Raw genomic sequence first — 10,546 nt, 5'->3', positions numbered from 1 at the left:
CAATCCTTCAGCAAGATTACTTTATGAGGTTCATAACAAGCCTCTGGTTTAAAAAGGAGCCCTTCACACTAAAGTGGTATGGTGTGAGAGACATACAGGCTGTATACACAAATCTAATTATAACAGGACCCTCAGAAACTTTCAACATTGTTCAGTTCAGTTCTCCAAAACAAATATTGAGACCATCCAATAGAGGATTCAGGAAAAGAGCAAATTAATCCTCTGTGTTTTGTGCAGCATCAAGTCTGAAAGTGGCTTGCCTCTTGATCACTAAGCTCTGTTTCTCTTGTCTCAGACAGGAATACAACAGACTGTGAAGGGAGTGGTCACACAGGCATAGTATGTGTTTCACACTTACTAGGCTTGTTCCCTACACTCTTCCCATCTGAACACAACAGTATCAAAAATATTTATGGGGCAGTAAGTAATTTTTGTGGATTTTTCCCATTCCACACAGCTCAGAATAGTCTGAACCAGCTCCAGGAACACAGGAGCTTGCCAAAACATTAGTTCAAGCAGGTGGTTCCAATTCATAGGACTTTTACCTTCTGCATGCTTGAGAGGTTCTTGGAACAACAAAAAACGTCACATGCCTATGTTGGCAAGTATAAGATTTGAAAGGCAGATGTTATTCTCACATCCACCCATTGAAATCCCCTTGCCAGATTAGCTAGTATCAGAACTATGACTTTTGAACTGGCCTCTAGGAGGGCTGCTATAATAGGGCAGCTACAAGCCGTGTGCTGCCACTTATCTTTGTTCTTCTTACTGGGAAAGAAAAGGAAAATTTTAAAAAGAGAGAATTCTGAAGAATGGTAATTTCTTACCTGGTAATTTGCTTCTCCACATGCTCTAGTATGGAAACTCAAACTCTAGCTAAAACTCTTCCTTGTCAGTAGATGCACACAATGAAAATATAAAGCCCATAGGATTTCAGATTTTAAATACAGAGGGATGATCTCTCTGGCTAAGTTCAGATTCAAATTTCTAAAGCAATGAAGGTGAAACTGCCATTTCAGAATGTACAGTAGAACATGACCATAAAGATAAATTCTTCAGAGAGAGGAAACAACATTAAATCAGATGAAAATATATTAAAATTTTGCAGGTAATTACTAATTTCAAAACAGTATTAGCTAAACGGTAGACCATTGATAAATATTTTTCTTCTGTTGTCATTATAAGGTTGGTCTGTGCCCCTGCTGATGTTTTACCTCCTGTTGGAACTGATATAGGCCAAACAGTGGAGGATTGTTATCCCTTGATAATTTCTTGTTCAGATGGATACACATGACATGCCCAGCCCACCCAAGTAGGGCCGGTAACCAAACAGTTGACCACCTGGTAAGACGATTAAAGTTTATCACAAAGTCACATGGCAATGAAGGATGACTGGACATCTATGAAGGGATTGAGACTGATCAAAAAAATATCTCCTTCCGTTGATTTGAAGGAGAGAAGTATGTGTAGAAAGAGGAAGATTTAGGGAAGCATTTGTAACAAAAACAGTTTAAGAAAGAGTAGATAATAGTGTGGTCGCTTTATACTTAGATGCAACATGTCCATGCTTTTGCCCTCAAAATCTGTGTTAAGCATCTGTTCTCCAGGCAGGAATCCTTAGGAACTTCTCAACCATGTTCTCAAACAGCCAGCACCCTAAGTGAGTAGCTACTGAGAGCCAAAGAGTAAAATACTGACAGCAAGAGCCTTACATCCATCCCTATGCAGAACTTAGATTAGTCAGGACTACAGAAAAGTTCCTGTGTTTTTTAAAGACATGGTATCCTGATTTCTTCTTGAGGAAATATGAACTCATGTGCAGAACTCATGTGTTTGGATTGGTGGGCTTTTTGTATTGGTTTGGGGTTTTTTGTTGTTGTTTTTGAAATGCAACAGAAGTGGTTCTAATACTCACTTTTAACATAAGATATGGTGTTCACATATGGTGAATTTGAAGGTTCGGGTTCCAGCTTCTCCCAGCAAAACAGGGCAACCCACATCTCCCACCTGATAAATAAGGGTTCTAATAATCAGTCACATAACTAACTAGAATGGATGGATTTTCCATCCTTCTGTACAGCAAAGCAGGGAAGAGCATTGATACATCATGACATTGTAATTCAGGGGCCATGGTAGTTAGCAGGAAAATGGAATCTGTAGGCTTCGGTCCTTTCCTCTAGCAGAACACTGTTAAATGAATGAAACACAATTAATGCCCACTGAAATTTTTCAGGCTGAGAAGAGCATTACATTCCCCATTCCTGGGGGTGAAAGTGTCCTGAACATTTGGTGATGTATCTGGTGTGCATGCATGCGTGTATGTGTTTTTGGCATGGAAGCACTCCTGCCTCCTCTTCAGTTGTGTTTCAGGGGAAAGCAGACATTGCATTTTTGTGAGGTCTAATCTATTAACCACGGTCCAAAAATATTTGACATACTGAGTCCCTCAAGCATTTGTAGATGGGGCATAGCCTGCTTTCCCAACCTTCCCCTTACTTTGGACAAAATAAAAGTATTGAGCTCTTTCATTTGGCTCTAAGTGTCTCAAGAACTTTGCAGCACTGCAAGAAGGCACCTAATCAAGCTAGGCAGTAGATTAACAGCTGGCTTTTGGATCACCAGTTTGGGCTCAGGCAATGCAATTCCACTTAAGTCCTGCTGTAGATGCTTTTATTGCCTTCAGCCCCGTGATAGAATCTATGGCAGCTGAGAGTTCAAGCTGATATTGATGTGAAAAGGTGAAAAGGTTGGAGGATTCGAGTAGCTGGCTTAAAAATTGCACCAGGAAAAGCACATTCTCTCTTGGCACAAGAGCATAAGGTTGAGTTGCTTCTCTCACAGTCCTAAAACTTAAAGAATCTCTGAAGCCTGCCAGGCTTCTCATATAACATTGAAAAGAATAAAAAGATGTCCCGACTTTCTGTCACATAAAAGAAGTCCTCTGAAGGTGGAGGAAGCTTTTTCATTTTCAGAGGTAGAAAAGGTGGAAGAATAAGAGAAATTCTGGAGCTAACAGTGAGAAGGCTTCTCTAAGGGAATGGATATAAAGAAAAGAAGTGGTAGGAGCTGCTAGGGATGGGTCTTCTCCCTCCCTTCTATTCAAATTTATGTTAAGATCAATAGTGAATAGTCTCCGAGGGTACATCCCATATGTACCAGATTTTCTTTCTCTGTGTTGCCTTTCCAGAAAAGCATGTTTGCTTGTTATTTTTTCCCAGACTTCTTCCCAGTGTTTGTATACTTTTATTTTGCTGTTGTTGCTGTTTTATTGTGCTATTGTCACTGATTTTCCTTCACCCTTCTTCATTTGCAGTCCTTTCCTGAAAGAAAACACTCAAGTTAAGTGCTTTCAGCCCTGTCTTGTAAAGGTTTTGATCAACATTTAACTTCACAGAACAACACGTTTTTTATCTTCTCACATTTTTCAGTTTCTTAAATGGCACCCAGCTTCCTTTCCCCGCCCTTTTTATCCATTTAACAAGAGTTTGCTTTCTGTAGCAATAAAGAATCTGGAAAAGAAAGGTCTTTTTTTTAATTCTCTCATTCTTAGGCTTAGATAGCTTTGAATTTTTAGAAAAGATTGAGGCTGCGTATAACAGATCTTTGTAGATGGAAAAAGGTAAACTTAAAGAGGGGTGTTTTCTCAGAAAATGATTGACAAACTGAGTTTTCAGAGGCAAGTTTTCAGAGGAAAGGTGTTCCAAACAGGCTGAGTGCATGAACTGGCTGCCACTCCAAAAATGTGGGTCTTACTTAGGAGTCCCATGTGATAACTGACAGTGATGTAGAGCTGTCTCACACAATGCTACTCACAAGTGTTTAGTCAAGTGAATTAGTCTGCGAGGATAGAGCTCAACAACCTGCATTTAAGGTCCTAAGCATAGACACCTTGGTGTGAGCTAGGTGTCCAAGCCACAAGTGGTCACCACAGGTCTTGCCAGTGCAACCAGTGGAGCATATGAACTTACTCAGCTGACCAAATCAAAGTACCTACTTTAGGGCAAAAATTCCTTTGAGCATATTGGCTTAGCTTCAGTTGCCTAAATAAGCATCTTGTGCCATTGGGGTTGTCTTAGCTAACCCTGCCTGGCCTCTAGCTGTCTCTCCAGAAGTCACGTGGTGCTGTATCCAAAGGCCTCCTTTTGATATATGAAAGCACAAGGCTCAAACGGCTCCTGTGGAGGAACATGAAACCCACCCCCACTGTCTGCAATGGAAAGTTAAGATACCTCACTCACATTCCCATAACTAAATTTCTGTGCTTGAAGCCAAAGCTGAACCTCACTCTAGGGGACTGCCTTTGAAATGCAGTGTGCAGAGAAAAGAACTAACCCTCTTTTAGAGTGGAAACATTAAAGGCATTCTCAAATACCTCGGGAACCACAGAGTATAGATAATTCATTTTTGTACTTATTTCTCAAAGTTAAAACCCCATTTTGAAATGTTGGGGTAAGCAGTAGGTCTCTGGTAAGGCTTCCAGATTCTTTCTCAGTTCTGTTTCTCTTATGACCTCATCAGCATCCCAGCTGGACCTTCTCTGAGTTTCTCTGAAACTTCTTCTCCAGACAGTGCTCCTCCCTCCCCACCATACCCATATATACTTCTGTAACTCCCTAATTTAATATTCCCTTTCTACAGAGTGTCACAGAAAAAAAAAATTGTAGGCATGACTTGTCTTGATTTGCTTGACAAAAAGAGGTGCTTTTAACAACTCACACAGGAAGACTAGCCCAGCTTCATGAATACTGACAGAACGCTTACTGCTTAACTCATAAGTGGATACTCCAAACTGCACTTTAGATAATACAGCTGACAAAGAAAATAGTAAGAACAACTGCATTTATCCAAACATCACAGATCATCCTGTTTTACAGGTGACTTACTAAAGCAGCATGCCTTGCTAAACACCGCCTCCACCTGCACAACCTGGCTTGCCTGCAGTAGGTGTTTAAACTGCTAGTGAGAATACAGCAAAAGAGAAAAATGGTAGTGCTGAACTGAAAGTCTTTGAAAATTCCCAGTGCTCTTCTTCAGTCTCTGCTTTTTGTCACTTTTCATTCATTTTGTATGATAGCAACCTTGCTAAGTACAATAGCAATACATTGCTAAGTACAACCAGAAAGCTAGTTGAGAGTGGCATTTTTTTAAAATACAAATGCTCCCAAAAATCATCCACCCAGGAAATCAGCGAGGATTAGCTGCTATCACACTCTTAAATGCTCGGGATCAGGTATTATATAAACAGCAATGTGTTAAGAGAATTAGTATTTTGGGGTCCTTTAAGCATTATGTAATGCAAGTGACATGATACACTAAGTCACGAGATACAATGAAAGCACAGGAAAGCAGTGCCACTCTTCCGAGTGCCAGGGCTTCACTTTAATTTATGACTGAGCATACATAATACGATTTTTTTGAAGGGTACACAGCCCCCTCTTAGACTGAACTGCTTATTGCTTTTACACTAGCACAATTCCTAATGAAATTAATTTATGCTATTTAGCTTAAGTCTTATTTTTGCTGACTTTTAGCTTTTTTAAAAGTACTGTTTAATCTCCTATCCTCTTTTTTTTCTCTCCAATTTCATCTTAAATAGCTTACCAAATCAAAACCTATCCCACGAATGATCTCATAGTGCAGTTCAGCCTAGATTTTTTTTTCTGCTCTCTTCTGCTTTATTTTTGGACTGCGATGACAAATCTTAAAGGGGAAAAAACCCAACACACGAAAACTAGAAAATATTATATAATTGTATATAACCGGCAATTTAACTCTTCCCAGCAGAAAATTGTTTCTAGATAGAACTCCGTCTGGAGCTGAAAAACGTCAGCATGGAAATCCAGCTCCAGGACACAGGAGGGAGCGCAGCAGTTCCCCGAGCAGATGTCCCCGCACAGTGAGTCACCGGCAAGGGCTCAGCCTGGCATCATCAGCACCCAGGCGCAGCTGCCCCCGGTTTTCAGCTGAAAGAGCGGCTCAGCCGCCCGTCCTTTACTCAGCGTGCGGAGCCCTCAGCTAACCCGGGCGAGCCAGGCAAGGGCGGCGAGGCGCTGCGGAAACCTCTGGAGATGTGATTTTCGTGTCAGCCCTCCAGCTGCATTAGTGAAGGGGGGCGCTTAGCAGCTTTCAGCAGAGCGCAGCGGCAGCAGCGGCTCCATCGCTTTAACCTAGCAGGGGCACAGGAGCAGGACTGCCATCGGGGGGGCATCCCGCTGCCTCGGGGCGCCGGAGCCTCCCCCACCGCGAGCGCTCAGCGCAGCGATGAAGGGAAGGGAAGGGAAGGGAAGGGAAGGGAAGGGAAGGGAAGGGAAGGGAAGGGAAGGGAAGGGAAGGGCCGCCGCTGCCGCCCGCAGGCCCCGCCGTTGCCGCGGCAACCCGGGGGCGGGGCCGTGCTGAGGCCGCGGCCGGCGGGCCCCGGGCGGGCCGGGGTCGTTGTTATGCGCGGCGGGTGCGGGGCGGACAAAGGCGGCTCCATCCGGCCCCGCACAAGTCGCGCTTGTGCCGGCAGGGGCGAGGCGGGGGTCGCGCCACCGGCCCGGAGGGAAGGGCGGGGAAGCAGCAGCAGCAGCAGCAGCCGCCGGCCGGGAGGAGGGAGGGGAGGGAGCCGCAGCGCCGCGTCCCGTGGAAAGCTGAAGCTTCCCGTGCCCCGCTCTGCCGAGCCCTCGGGCGGGTCTTCCGCACCGCGTCCCTCTCCCACCTGAAAAAAGGGCCGCCCTGGGGTGGCAGGACAATTAAAAAATAAAATATCCAAGGGTATTAGCTTTACTTTATGCAGAACCTCTTTTTTTTTTTTTTTTTTTTTTTTTCCTCCTCTAGTGGCTCGGAGCCAAAACTCTCCTATTGAACGAACGCCTCTCGCTGAATGGGAAAAATCTGCCTTGTTTAATTAATGTTAGTCCCTTTCCCCAGAAAGAAAATACTACCATTGTTTTAGCTCTGCAGAAGCTTTAATAGGGTCGTGGAAGACATACCCTCTTTTCTTCCTCCCCTCCTCCCTTCATTAGCACTACACCTAGAGGCACACACATAAGAAAGGAAAAGGGAGAGCCGAAAAAACTGAGCAGTTACCTGAGAAACCACATACAGTGCTGTAGGTACCGTACAGGGTACACCTGTACCTGAGGAATTCAAATGGTAGAAGTAACCTCTGCCATAACCACCCTCTGAACCACACCTCATTAAGTACACTAATCCACCCTATATTGAAATATGTGTGTCCAGGGCATGTACAGAACAGTTTTGTAGCATCTGTAACGTGGTGGAATCCGGCATTAAATGTTAAAATCTCACTCTAACGTGGATTATATATAATTCTCTCCAAAAGTATAAAAATAGTGATAGCTATAAACCAGATAGTTGATCAACCATTCTTTGTGATGTCTGTTTTCCTGTTCCTACAGTGTTTGAAAAATACAAGTTTGCTCCATGGAAAATAGAAGAATCTCTGTTACACAGATGTAAACATATCAACATTCCCACCGATGTTTGGAAGCATCACAAATGTGTTTGTGCTAATTGTAATCATGAAAGGATTGTGATGAATAACATGTGCTCGTTTAGATATTTTAAGGCATTACTTTTCAATTCACTAGTATGGCATGAGTTCTGCATTTCCTTTAAAAATACTCAAATACCACTTTTTCTGGTAGCCTTGCTTTGTTGCAGATTTGTTGTGCGACTGAAAGCCTGTTTTTAAAAGGATTATATTTCATGTTTGGGAAAAACTCTGCTGTAAGTTTGAAAAAGAAGTTACACTTCCTTTTTGACCTTCGTTCCACTTACGCCTTTCTGTGCACCCATCCTGTGGTCGTAATCTGTTACTCTGATCAAGTTTGTCTTTCCACGATGAAGCTAGACATGCATTTAGAAAATGTCCTAGCAATGTATTAACGTGGAAATGCGGTTCCTAGTAGTAGGAACATAGTGATCACAAGCCATACTTGGTGAAGGAAATCGCTATGTTTAACAGTGTTGAGATCCGGACTATGTCTTAATTTTACAGTCCCTGCTTAAGTGCCAGGAATTTTCAGACTGAATTATTTAATAGTCTACCAGGTCTGAAGATGAAGTCAGAATTTGTAAGGGAGGATGCAGTGTTCACAGCACAGCACTTTTATTTAACACTTAATTATGAAGCTGTGCACAGAGAAGCTTTTGAGATTGTTGCCATTAGAAACTGAGCCCTTGTGGCTAGAGTTATGGTCAGGCTGCCGTCTCCACCCCCACCCTCCTTCCCTGCCCTCCTCCTGCTCTGCTGACTGACCTTGCCACGCTTGGCTGAGCTGAACCTTGAGGTGCTGCAGTGTTATACATCGCTGGGCTGTAAGGTTTGAGGTGCAAGCATGCAAGGGGTGGTGCCATCTGCGGGGACAAGAGTCTTTTCTTGTGCTGAAAACCTGCCAGCTGTTATTCAATATCAGGGAGTATCATGTAACAATATAAAAGCTACATGTCAGGGGGAATGTCTCTTTCCCTACTGATCTAGGCTGGAACACAGCAAAGTTTCCATTTACTTCTAGCTATTGTGAAAAGAAAGCTCCATTGACCTATTTTGACACTCAGCCAGGGAGGTGACTCCATCAGTCAGAAGCTGACCATTTTTGTTTCCAAACGCACCCACCAGAATTTTAATACTGTGCTTTGTTTGAACTGAAAGGCTGTCATTTCAGTGCTTTTTGTCACCATTGATCTCAGCCTTATGTATTTTACATGGTATTTTGGAGATAGACTATTAGCCATCACTGTAGTATTCTCGGTGTAAAATTATTTTGTGTGCAAGCCTGAAGAAAATTTCTGGTGAGTTTTCGCATTACGCAGTGGCACCGAGCTGTCTTTTGTGCAAAGATAACACAGATTTGCTCTTTTGTAACCTCTTCCCAGAGAGACTCTGATCTTCACACCGGCACAAGACATTTGAAGTTCTGCAGTTGATTTTTGCAAGACCAGGAGCGGGTCTTGAGGTCTTCTAATTCTACCTGTCAACGAGCATCTCCACAGCTGGGAGCCAAGGGCATGCAGGACATGGTGGGATCAGATCCTGAATTTATTCTCTTGGGAATAATTGAGCCTCAGAATAATTTCTACAGGCACAGCTTCCAAAGGTAACCGATGCTGGTGCTGAGCAGCACAGAGTAGATTTCGCAGATCAGCAAAGGAGTGGTCACTTTAAGCAGCAAGGCATAGGAAAATGTTCTGTAGAGAACAATTCATTAGCAGGACATTACAGCCTTTAGTCTGGATTTTCAATGGATCGAACTGGATCATTGCGGGCACACTGAGGGAATGAGGTGCCTATGCATCATTCCTGCCAGACAATAGTCCTTCAGGTGCACCTAGCAGCATTTTTGCTGTTGTTGTGAGAAGAGAAAATTGAGCCCAGTTGTCAAAGATACTGAAAGCTGGGGATTTTTTCCCTAAAGTTATAAGCATCAATTAGGCACTGAAGCTCCACTCGATATCAATCATTTGAAAATCTCTCTCTGCATGATGCTGCCTGGCCTCAGGGCTGGAGCAGCAGGTGGGCACTGCCTTGTGCTTTGGTGGGACTGTGGTCCTATAGCCCAGAAATCTCTGCTAAGATCTTCTTGTCAGGGAGGGAGCTCTTTAAACTCTCCACTCATTATTCTTTTTAAGAACCATATCACATTCAGTTTGAATATGAAACCGAGACTTGGGTTGGGGTACGGGCATAAGCTTTGTGCATGGAATCTCTTGAGTATAAGTGAATGTCTCAGCTGGGATGGGCAGCAGAACCTCTGGTGTCTACTTTCAGTACCTAGGAAAACACTGTTTATGGCTGATGCAAATGTACGTTAAGCAAAGTAAAAAATAGGCTTTATTTCTCTGCAGTTACTGAGCTGTGTGAGATGACAGTAATTATTTTTACCATTGCTTAAAAACCTGTATTTTAAAGAAAATGTAGGAGTTCAAATGTGTTTGGCATTTGAGAAAGTCAGAAGAAATATTATGGATTGATTGACAAAACCAGCAGTTTTACAAAATAATCTTCAAGCACAGTATCTAAAATATGCTGTGATTATCTGAAATAAATATAAGCAGAGAGATGTAAAGTTAAAGTCTGAAAGGAATTTTCATGGAGATGTGGTGAGCATATCCACTGATATAATTTCTGGTGGAATAAAAGATGGTAAAGAAAAGAAATTGCTTACAATTTCAGATATCCCCTTTACTGTAGCAAACTCACAAACTGTATATTGCCTTTTGCTTTCATGGTCAGAACTGGTATTTTTTGAAAAGGACATCTTTCCACAACAAACACTGGATTTACAATAAATATGTTACACACATTAAATATAGCTGTTTCCAGTGTGATTTTAAACAAGCTAAAGTTTTCCGGTGTTTTAATGTTTCATCAGACTGTGCAGACCCACAGTTATACCCCTCTCTTTATCTGAAGAAAAAGGTACCAGAGAAGCTAAAGCACAAGCGAGGCTAACTAAATTTTTGTCTGTTTTCTTGACAAACGTTGTCCTTGGAAATTTTGCAAAGAGTAACCTGTATGTTGGAGATATCTCAGCTATGTTAT

General features: G+C 42.6%; 1 long non-coding RNA gene across 1 annotated transcript; it reads left to right on the top strand.

Moving 5' to 3' along the window:
* The first annotated feature begins 5,330 nt into the window (after positions 1 to 5,330).
* On the top strand, positions 5,331 to 10,312 carry LOC148224837 (uncharacterized). The gene is made up of 2 exons (XR_015801536.1): positions 5,331 to 5,896; positions 8,881 to 10,312. It is a non-coding gene; the product is annotated as an uncharacterized LOC148224837 (long non-coding RNA).
* Positions 10,313 to 10,546: the final 234 nt, after the last annotated feature.

Source organism: Sturnus vulgaris, chromosome 2 (assembly GCF_052056855.1).
Source record: "Sturnus vulgaris isolate bStuVul1 chromosome 2, bStuVul1.hap1, whole genome shotgun sequence".
In the NCBI taxonomy this organism is placed as follows: domain Eukaryota; kingdom Metazoa; phylum Chordata; class Aves; order Passeriformes; family Sturnidae; genus Sturnus; species Sturnus vulgaris.
Note: the sequence above shows the minus strand (reverse complement) of the source record. Positions and strands in the feature narration are given on the sequence as shown.